We start from the raw sequence: 11,717 nt of genomic DNA, 5'->3' as shown, positions 1-11,717 counted from the left end.
AGACAAGCAGTTATTATTTTAATAGTTTATCAAATAATTTCCAAGAGGCTTCCCTGTGTTGTTTTTGTTGGACAAAGTTGCTTTTGCCTCAGATTATATTTACTCTAAGTCGTGTTTGTGGTCGGAGGCCTCACGGAGCCCATGCAGCTTAATCCAAGCTTTCACATATATGAGAGCTCTTTTGCGTACATTTTCATTTTTTAAACGTAAGTGGATGGTTAGCAAAACCCACAATGAGGTAAGTCCCCAGCCCAGTCCCTGCCGTGTTTACTAGCTACTTTCTGGCTGCTGGAATGTTTATCATAACAAGCAAAGCCTTAATGGAATCAGCAGAGGTTTTCAACTGCAGCCTCCCAGCTCCTTCACCCTCATTCGGACTCCCTGTAGGCTGTCTCCAGCAGAGCTTATATTTGGATGCAAAGAACAAGAGAAAGGAATATTTATGTGCCAGGGTGGTGACTTCACACGCCATAATGGCACAGGCAGCAAGTCCATCAACTGGGAGAAATTTGAGGATGAGAACTTCATCCTGAAACATACAGGTCCTGGCGTCCTGTCCATGGACAATGCTGGACCTAACACCAACGGCTCCCAGGTTTCACCTGCGCTGCCAAGCCTGAGTGGGTGGGTGGCAGGCATGTGGTCTTCAGCCAGGTCACAGAAGGCCTGGATACTGTGACAGCCATGGAGCATTTTGGGTCCGGCAATGGCAAGACCAGCAAGAAGATCAGCATTGCTGACTGTGGACAACTCTAGTAAATTTGACTTGTGTTTTATCTTTACCGCCAGACCATTCCTTCTGTAGCTCAGGAGAGCACCTCTTCACCCCGATTTGCTTGGAATGTTCTATAATCTTTGTGCGCTTGCCACAGTTCATTGGGTTCCATAATTTCCTTACCCCCTTCCCAGTCTAGCTGGATTAGAGTTAAGTTTATGATTATGAAATAAAAACTGAACAGTTGTCTGTCAATAAAAAGAGGGGGGGGGATAAAATCTTTTTTTCAGTGATAGAGAAAGTTACAAATAATGATAAGTTTTGTAGCTTCAGAATTAAACTGCTTCGAAGATAAAAATGAGCATATTGTCTCTCTCACCAAGGTGATGTAATTCCCAGAAAACAGTTGCTCTTATCTGCTGAGCTGACCCCACTCCCTGCCACATTTTCTATTTCAATCCTCACTTTGTTCACGAAACAGCAATAGTGATTTAGAGTGACATGTTGTTGCTATGGAAGCTTGTTTTTCTCTGCTTTAGTCTACTGAGGACCTGTGAGCTCTTAAATGTCTTTGCATGAGTTATTGCTCGGCCGCACTGATGCGCTGATGGGCTGGGCAGCTGTTTAAACCCAAACTCAAAGGAGAGATGGTTACAGAGAGAGTCAAAGGTTGGGGTTAGACTGTGCAGCATGTAAAATAAAAACCAGGCAAATGATGGAGTCACGGCCCGTAACTTGATCGCGGAGGATTTTGAAGATCTGAGCATTACCGCTGTGGTTAAGGGTGGGTTCAGCTCCAGCAGTTACAGTTGTCCATTATCTACTACCTGCATAGCCCCCTGAGCTACTTTTCTTGCCCAGTTTTCACAGGGGTGAGGGAGTGGTATGCATAATGGTCATCCTTTCATGCCTGGCAATCCATATCTCTGTACCTATAGGAGAGATTCAGCTCGGGCGCCACAATACCTCAGTGTGTGGCACCTAGAATGCCATCTCCATATGGATAGGGACATTGCTTTTTGTAGTGTTATCTAGTTAGCACTCTAAGTGGGGACTTAATGCATCATAGGTGATCAATAAATATTTGCTTGAATGGCTTAATAGGGTCATAGAAGCGTATTATTGGGAAGGAGCTAAGCACTGCTAAGCTCCCTCCCAGCCACTTCTCATGCCTCTCCTGCAGAACAATGAGAACTGACCTTACATCATCTGGAACCACTGCAGCCATGAGCCCCACTACTTGGAAGGTCATTCTTTCCTTTTTGGAGGTCTTTCGTTGTTAAGAAGTTTCCTCTTAAGCACAATCATAATCTGTCTCCTGTGTCTTCCCTCCTTAATTCTCATTCTTCCTTCCTTCTTCCTGACAATGTTTCAGAGGAGAGGACATGGTCTCAAAATCCCTGTGGAGCACAAATGACATGAGACAGAGTATAAATGGCTAAATGTGTGTAACCCATAAGCCCAGGAAGGAGCTCTTCTCTGATTGAACAGCTGGTTTTTAGGATGCTGCTCAGACCGACCAATTTTAAAAATTGCATGATACTAATGGAGTAATTAGGATTCATTATATTGCAAGAGGTTACTGGACCTTAGGGAGTAAAAAAAATCTCCATTTTAATCTAGCCTGACACAAAGCTTTGAGGAACCCAGATTGTCAAGGAACTATATGTTAATTTTTGATCAGGTAAAGACCTTGGAATTAAAAGTTTAATGAATTAATCATACAGATCTTTTTTTTAATTGAGTACCTACTCAGTGTCATCACTTAATATTTCTACATTGTATTAAGGCTATACCACTCATCACTAAGATTTATTAAATGCTAGTGCTCTGTAAATGTTATTGCATAGAATTCTCATAACAAACCTATGAAGAAGGTCCATTATTATCCTCATTATATACAGGGGCAAGCTTTGTTTCAGTAGGATGAGCAGTCCAAGGTCACCAACACAATGCCACAGGGTCAGGCTTCAAACTCAGGTCTGTCTAACACCAAAGTGTTCTTAATCTCCAGGCCATACATTTCTAATGAGAACTAAATTATTGTGGGGAAAAACAGATTTAATTTGTTTTTGTACACCTCACAGTGCCTTATACACAGTCAGTGCTCAATACATATGTGTCAAGTAAGTGAACACATTTGATCAAAGCATGATCCACAATGTAACACTTTACACCTCAGATTTTATCTATGAAATGAGGGAATTGGGTTGCCCGATCTCTAGGCTTCCTCCCAGTGTTAAGCATGAATGCAGCTAGTCCAGGTATATGATGGAATTGGATTTTAAAGACACAGACAACACTGGGACTGTGGGGGCTTGCCAGGGGTGGGAATGGCTAGGGGAAGGGTCAATTGGGGAAAAAGGAGACATATATAAAACTTTAGACAATAAAAAAAGTATATATAAAAAAAGAAAATAACAAGAAATAGATGACAAAGTTAAAACAAAAAAAGACACAAACAAGAGGGAATAGTGTGGCAAGAGGAACAACATGAGCTAATACAGCATTCCTTTGAATAGAATGTCCCCTCTGCCCAAAATACCCCTTCCCCAATCTCTAAGCTTTCTCCCAGTGTTAAGCATGAATGCAGCTAGTCCAGAAATATGATGGAATTGGATTTTAAAGACACAGACAACAATGGGGCAGTGGGGGCTTGCCCAGGGTGGGAATGGCTGGGGAAAGGAGTTACTTGGGGAAAAAGGAGACATATGTAAAACTTTACACAATTAAAAAAATTATAAAAAAAGGAAATAGTGATCAAAGATGGCTGCCAATGGGACGACAGGCTGCAAGATAGTGTGAGAGTGAGAGAACGAAAGGAGAGTGTGTGGACGTGTGGGGAGTGTCAGTATTTGTGAGTGATGGACAGCTATATTCAAAGGGACTGTTGGGGACTGGTGGACTGGTGCCCCCTGACCGGGCAGCCTCTAATGTGGCTGAAATCTCTCCCAGAGTGGCTGGATCTGCAGCAGAGGCCACGCCATCTTGAAGGGGAGACGGCTGTGATCGGGATACTGACTGTGATTGGAACCCCAGACTTACCTTCAACCAGAGAGATCTCGGATACCTCCCAGGACCTTACAATCACAACTCCCAGGGACCAGTTACCTCAGCTGTGAATCCATGAATGCCGGAACTCCAACCTCCCTGACCATGGGTGCCTGGAAGGTCTGCTCAGTGCGAATTCACAGATGGGCCCTGCCCCTTCTCACAGAGCAGAAGAAACAGCTGAATCAAAGAGCACCCACCTGGAACTGGCAAATGAAACACAGCTGGCAATCCGTGGACAGAAAGGTCAGATGTTGCCTAGGAAAGTATTATTAATACACTTGTGTTTGGTGCCCTGTGCGTTGTGTCCTGTTGTGTTGTATTTTGTGCCTTTAAGTCAATGCAGGAGAGAGAGAGCTACATAACCAGAAACCCTGAGAAGAGCAATCATGGGGAGACAAAGAAACAGCATTCATATGAAAGAAAAGGAGGAATCACCAGAAAAAGAAGTAAATGAAATGGAGGCAAGCAATATGACAGAGAAAGAATTCAGAGCAATGGTCTTAACCCCTTGCACTTGCTTGCTTTTTTCTAGATTCCTGCTACCGATGCTAACCGTGTCGAGTCACACTCGACATCCAAGTGAAAAAGGTTAAGGTTGCTGAAAAGGATGGAAGATATATTCAACAATATGTGTAAGAAACAAGAGGAAATGAAGAAAAACCAAGAAGAAATGAAAAATGGCATCGCTGCAATAAAGAACTCAATAGAAAGCATCAACAGTAGACTAGAAGAAGTGGAGTACTGCATCAATGAGCTAGAAGACAAGGGCAGCACTAGAAAAAAAACTTAAAAAACAGGAGGAGAGCCTAAGGGAACTTTGGGACAACACTAAACAAAACAACATTCACATAATAGGGGTAACAGAAGGAGAAGAAACTAAGCAAGGAATAGAAAACCTGTTTGTGAAATAATGACAGCAAACTTCCCTGATATCAGGAAGAAAAAACTCACACAAGTCCAAGAAGCTCACAGAGTCCCAAACAAGATGTACCCCCAAAAATCAACACCAATACACATTATAATTAAATTGGAAACACCAATGACAAAGTAAGAATCTTAAAGGCTGCCAGAGAGAGACAGAAAGTTACCTACAAAGGATCTCCCATCAGATTATCAACTGATTTCTCAACAGAAACACATTAGGCCATAAGGGAATGAGATGAAATATACAAAGTCATGCAAACCAAGGGTTCAAATCCAAGAATACTGTACCCAGCAAGGCTATCAATAAAAATTGAGGGTGAAATCAGGAGCTTCACAGACAAAAAAAGACTAAGGGAGTTTATTACCACCAAACCGGCAATGCAAGAAATGCTAAAGGATCTGCTGTAAAAGAAGAAATAGGAAGGGAAGAAGGAACACGGTCACAAAGAATAAAAATGGCAACAAACAAGTATCTATCAATAACTTTAAATAGATTAAATGCCCCAATTAAAAGACATAGGATAGCTGAGTGGATAAGAAAACATGACCCATATATCTGATGTCTACAGGAAACCCACCTTAGAACAAAGGACTCACACAGACTGATGATGAAGGAATGGAAAAAGGTTTTTCAGGCAAATGAAAATGAAAAAAAAAAAAAGCTGGGGTAGCAATATTTATATCTGACAAATTAGACCTCAAAGTGAAGGCCATAACAAGAGATAAGGAAGGCCACTTCATAATACTAAAGAGAGAAATTCAACAAGAAGATATAACTCTGGTAAACATATATGCACACAATACAGGAGAACCCAAATACATTAAAAAAAAACACAAAAAACTTCTGGAGGATATCAAGGGGGAGATTGACAGCAATATAGTCATAGTAGGGGACTTTAATACCCCACTAACACCACTGGATAAACCCTCTAAACAAAAAAATCAGCAAAGAAACAGCAATCCTAAATGACTCACTAGATCAGATGGAATTAATTGACATCTTCAGAACACTCCACTCCAAAGCCACAGAATATACATTCTTCTCAAGTACACATGGATCATTTTCAAAGATAGACCACATATTGGGACACAGGCAAAGTCTCTTCATATTCAAGAAGATAGAAATCATATCAAGCATCTTCTCAGATCACAATGGCATAAAACTAAAAATCAACTACAATAAAAACAATAAATAATCAAACACTTAGAGGCTAAATAGCATGTTATTAAACAATGATTGGGTTACCAAAGAGATCAAAGAAGAAATAAAAAGCATCATGGCAACAAATCACAATCAAAACACAACAATCAAAAATCTATGGGACACGGCAAAAGCAGTCTTAAGAGGGAAGTTCATAGCTTTGCAGGCCTATCTCAAAAAATAAGAAAAGATGGTAATAAATTATCTAACCCTACAACTAAAAGAGTTAGAAAGAGAGCAACAAGAAAAGCCCAGCATAAGGAGAAGGAAGGAAATAATAAAGATCAGAGCAGAGATAAATGAAATAGAGACCCCCCCCCAAAAAAAAAAAATAGAAAAGATCAACAAAACCAAGAACTGGTTCTTTGAAAGGATAAACAAGATTGATGAACCTCTAGCCAGGCTCACCAAGAAGCAAAGAGAGAGGACACAAATAAACAAAATCAGAAATGAAAGAGGCGAGGTAACAACCGATCCCACAGAAATACAAATGATTATGAAAAACCTCTATTCTATGAACAACTCTATTCCAACAAAAATGGGCAACCTAGATGAAATGGACATATTCTTAGAAAAATACAAGCTCACAAGACTCAATCAAGAAGAACAAAAAGAAAAAACAAACCTGAATAGGCTGATAACTACCAAAGAAATTGAAGCAGCAATAAAAAATCTTCCAGAAAACAAAAGCCTTGGTCCAGATGGCTTTACAGGGGAGTTCTACCAAGCATTCAAAGAAGAACTAAAACCTATCCTTCTCAGACCATTCCAAAAAATTCAAGAGGAAGGCACACTTCCAAGCTCTTTTTATGAACAAAATTCTAGCAAATTGGATTCAGCATTACATTAGAAAGATCATATACCATCACCAAGTGGGATTTATTCCAGGGATGCAAGGATGGTACAATATCCACAAATCAATAAATGTGATACATCACATAAACAAACTGAGAGACAAAAATCATATAATCATATCAATCGATGCAGAAAAAGCATTTGACAAAATCCAACACCCTTTCTTGATAAAAACTCTCAGCAAAGTGGGAATAGAGGGGTCATGCCTCAACACAATAAAAGCCTTATATGACAAACCTACAGCCAACATCATACTCAATGGGCAAAAATGAAACTCATTTTCCCTAAGAACGGGAACAAGACAGGGATGCCCACTTTCACCACTCCTGTTCGATATAGTGCTAGAAGTGCTAGCCATAGCAATCAGACAAGATGAAGAAATAAAAGACATTCAAATTGGAAAAGAAGAAGTAAAACTGTCCTTATTCACAGATGACATGTTACTATACTATATAACATGTTACTATATTATATAGAAATCCCCAAAGACTCCATCAAAAAACTACTGGACCTAATAAATGAATTTGGCAATGTAGCAGGATACAAAATTAACACCCTGAAATGTATGGCCTTTTTATACACTAATGATGAACTCACAGAAAGAGAAGTGAAAAAAACAATCCCATTTATCATTGCACCAAAAAAATTAAGATACCTAGGAATAAACTTAACTCAGGATGTAAAAGACCTGTACTCGGAAAACTACAGGACATTGAAAAAAGAGATAGAAGAAGACATAAACAAATGGAAGAACATACCATGTTCATGGATTGGCAGAATCAACATCATTAAAATGTCCATACTACCTAAAGCTATCTACAGATTCAATGCAATCCCCATTAAAATACCAATGGCATATTTCAAAGATTTAGAACAAACTCTCCAAAAATTCATCTGGAATAAAAAAAAGACCCCAAATAGCCACAGCAATCCTGAGAAAGAAGAACAAAGTTGGAGGGATCACAATACCAGATATCAAGCTATATTACCAAGCCATGGTTCTCAAAACTGCATGGTACTGGCACAAGAACAGACATATAGACCAATGAAACAGAACAGAGAACCCAGAAATTGACCCAAGCCATTATGCTCAATTAATATTCGACAAAGGAGGCAAGATCATACAATGGAGTCAAGACAGTCTCTTCAATAAATGGTGCTGGGAAATTTGGTCAGATACATGCAAAAAAATGAAACTAGATCACCAACTTACACTATACACAAAAACAAACACAAAATGGCTAAAGGACTTAAATGGGGATTTTATGGGAAACCATAAAAATCATACAAGACTCCATAGGCAGCAAAATAGCAGACATATGTTGTAGCAATATCTTTACGGACACAGCTCCTAGGGCAATGGACACTAAGGAGAAAATAAACAAATGGGACTACGTCAAAATGAAAAGCTTCTACACAGCAAAAGAAACCATCAACAAAACAACAAGAAAGCCCACTGCATGGGAGAACATATTTACCAATGATATTTCTGATAAGGGTTTAATCTCCAAAATTTACAGGGAACTCATACAACTTAACAAAAGGAAGATAAACGATCCAATCAAAAAATGGGCAAAGGATCTAAATAGATACTTTTCGAAAGAGGACATACAGAAAGCCCAAAGACATATGAAAACATGCTCAAAGTCACTAATCATCCAAGAGATGCAAATCAAAACAACAATGAGATACCACCTCACACCTGTCACAATGGCTATCATCAACAAATCAACAAACCACAAGTGCTGGCGAGGATGTGGAGAAAAAGGAACCCTCCTGCACTGTTGGTGGGGATGCAGACTGATGCAGCCACTGTGGAAGACAGTATGGAGTTTCCTCAAAAAGTTAAAAATGGAAGTCCCATTTGACCCAGTAATCCCACTTCTAGGAATATATCCCAAGAAACCAGAAATTCCAATCAAAAAGGATATATGCACCCCCATGTTCGTAGCAGCACAATTTACAATAGCTAAGATTTGGAAACAGCCTAAGTGCCCATCAGCAGATGAGTAGATTAGAAAACTGTGGTACATCTACACAATGGAATACTACGCCGCTATAAAAATGAAGGAACTTTTTACCATTTGCAACAGCATGGATGGAACTGGAGAGCATTATGTTAAGTGAAATAAGCCAGTCAGAGAAAGATAAATATCACATGATCTCACTCATATGTGGGATATAATGATCAACATAATTTGATGAACAAGAATAGATCCAGAGACAAATGGTAGGAGAGGAGGGGAGGTTAGAGAGCAACCAAAGGACTTGCATGTGCACATATTAGCATATTCAATGGACACAGGCACTGAGGCAGTGGGGGCTTGCCTGGGGTGGGAATGGCTGGGGGTGGTCAGTTGGGGGAAAAGAAGACAAACGTAAAACTTTAGACAATAAAAAAAAGGAAATAACAAGAAACAGATGACAAAGTTAAAAAAAAAAGACACAAACAAGAGGGAAGAATGTGTCAAGAGGAACAATATGAGGTAATACAGCATTCCTTTGAACAATGTCCCCTCTGCCCAAAATACCCCTTCCCCAATCTCTAGGCTTCCTCCCAGTGTTAAGCATGATTGCAGCTAGTCCAGGAATATGATGGAATTGGATTTTAAAGACACAGCTAAGAGGGAAGAGTGTGGCAAGAGAAGCAACATGAGCTAATACAGCATTCTTTTGAACAGAATGTTCCCTCTGCCCAAAATACCCTTTCCCCACTTGTTCACTTGGCAAATGTCCAATGGTCAGCTCCACCAGCCTCCCTGCTGTGACATTGTCCTGACCTCTCCCTCAACACCCTACCCTCACATACACACACACAATCCCTCCCTCCTCAGGGTCCCCAAGTACACTGTGTGTGACTTGCTATGATCTGATTGTGGGTCTGTCTCCCCATCATACCCCTAGACTGTGAACTCCTTAAAAACAGAAAATTCCTCCTATTCACCTCCAGGCCCCTTCTTAGGACCTCAGTAAATGTGTTTGAGATCCTGGACCAATAAGCAGGCCACAAGTAGCGGGGCAGAAGAGGAACAATGTGACCTTAATAGAGAATCCATACCAGAAAACAGTGAGAAATTAAGTCAGTAAGAGATGGGGATCCTGGAATTCTAGAAAAGGGAGTTGAAGCTTGTGCCCCAGGAATGCCTGGGACCATTCTTAATAGGAAGTGACAGTGAAAAGAAATATTCTATTAGGAAAATTGGTGTAGACATGGTTTCCGATTTAAGAAAATGAATAAAGGTAATGAACCTGCTTTCTTTCTTAGCATGCTCTTCATAAATCCACATCTCATTTATTATATCTGACACTTACATGCATAAAAACACAGAATAATCTGATTTAGAGATGTATTAATTTATTTTAAGTGAATGAATTTTTAATACATCATTAACACAGTAAACAAAATACCTTACTTAGAATAAACCAAGTCTGAATAAGCCTAAATAGTTGTTCATAGCATAGTTAGCGCCTAAGTCAGTGCCTGGCACATATTAAGTGCTCAGTTAGTATTTGTTGAATGTCAAGTTGATATTGCATCATGGTTATTCATTCTGGTAATTTGCATAAGTGGAGGATAATAGCCATTCCCAGATCTAAACACTGAATATTTTAGAAAATTAAAAAATTAATTAAAGATTGAAAGACTTTTAGTGTTTGTTTGGAATACAGAACATATGTGTATATTTATATCAATATGCTTGTCTTTTTAATTCTCTGAGATGTAAAATAATATTAAAATAAGTGCATATCAGAACAAACATCAAACGACTACTGTAGATGACAGTTCAGAGATGCATTCATCACCAACCAGACAACCTATACTCAGTATAAGCAAACTGATGGGTGATATTTCTTTAAAAGACAAATACGCCCCTTTATTCTGGTGCATCTTGGAGAAGCTGGTACTGGAAAACAGTCTAGCAAGTTCAAGTCCATTGATGGAAATGGTTTGACCATGTTTACCAGGTGGTAGGGCACATTACTAGGTAGTTACATCATTTTGCAATCTTGGGATTTAAACTCACAAGCAATTTCAGATCGCAAAACCTTCTTCCTAACTTGAAGAAGAGCATAAATACGTGTGTGTGTGTGTGTGTGTGTGTGTGTGTGTGTTGGATGACGATGGCATAGGAAAGCTCTTCCGTGATATTTAGATCTGATTTACGTAACTAGCTGCTCCATGACTAAGCCTGATGCTATTAGACAAATGTTATGTGATGCTACCTGATGTAGTGCATAATGATCTCATTTGGACCACCTGTGAGTCAACATTTACACCCAGGAAAGGGTGAGGTTTTATCTTGAGTCCTAGATTCTTACAAAGATTTCCATAATTGTGCAGCGCTGCTGATGGCTTCTCTCTATCCGAGTATGTGTGTGTTGGGGCGGGTGGGGGGGGGGAGCACTCTGCAGTCCTCCAAAGCTTGGCTTTCTTATGCATATTTATCACTTTCAAATTTACAGCTAATTGCTAGGATATTATTTCAGCAACAAATGCAAATCAACCCCAGTCCCCAGTGCTCTCATCTACAGTGAAAAGTGCAAGGGAAAGAACTAAAGAGAGGTGGCAGGCTCTTTCCTTATATTCAAAAACCTTGTCATGATATAAATTTGAGCCAGAGGTTGGATATCATATAACAAGTCCTAGTTATTAAACTCCTAAAATACCTCATGATAGCCGGGTCTCATTTCTTGTGTATATTCTATAGGTGCTTGTAAATTTAGTAGGTATATTTGACTTGTGTCAAAAGGATCCCATTTCTTACTGATGTTCATGCATATTCCAAGGATAACTTATCTTTATTCCTGATTTGGATCTTCCATTGGTAGTGGCTTTTAACTCTCTGGATTTATGCTTCCCTGCCACTAGCCTCTTTGAAGGCAGTTAATCTTCTCACTAGTTTTGAGTCTAGTGTGGTGGAAACGAACTTGAGCTTTGGAGCCTGTGGTATTTATTAGGATGCTCAT

At 39.6% G+C, this 11,717-nt stretch overlaps 1 pseudogene across 1 annotated transcript; it reads left to right on the top strand.

Moving 5' to 3' along the window:
• Positions 1-442: 442 nt before the first annotated feature.
• On the top strand, positions 443-756 carry LOC307109766 (peptidyl-prolyl cis-trans isomerase A-like; annotated as a pseudogene). Its single transcript has one exon. The product of its transcript is annotated as a peptidyl-prolyl cis-trans isomerase A-like (transcript).
• The last annotated feature ends 10,961 nt before the right edge of the window (positions 757-11,717 follow it).

Source organism: Cnephaeus nilssonii (genome assembly GCF_951640355.1).
Source record: "Cnephaeus nilssonii genome assembly, chromosome: 13".
Taxonomy (NCBI): domain Eukaryota; kingdom Metazoa; phylum Chordata; class Mammalia; order Chiroptera; family Vespertilionidae; genus Cnephaeus; species Cnephaeus nilssonii.
Note: the sequence above shows the minus strand (reverse complement) of the source record. Positions and strands in the feature narration are given on the sequence as shown.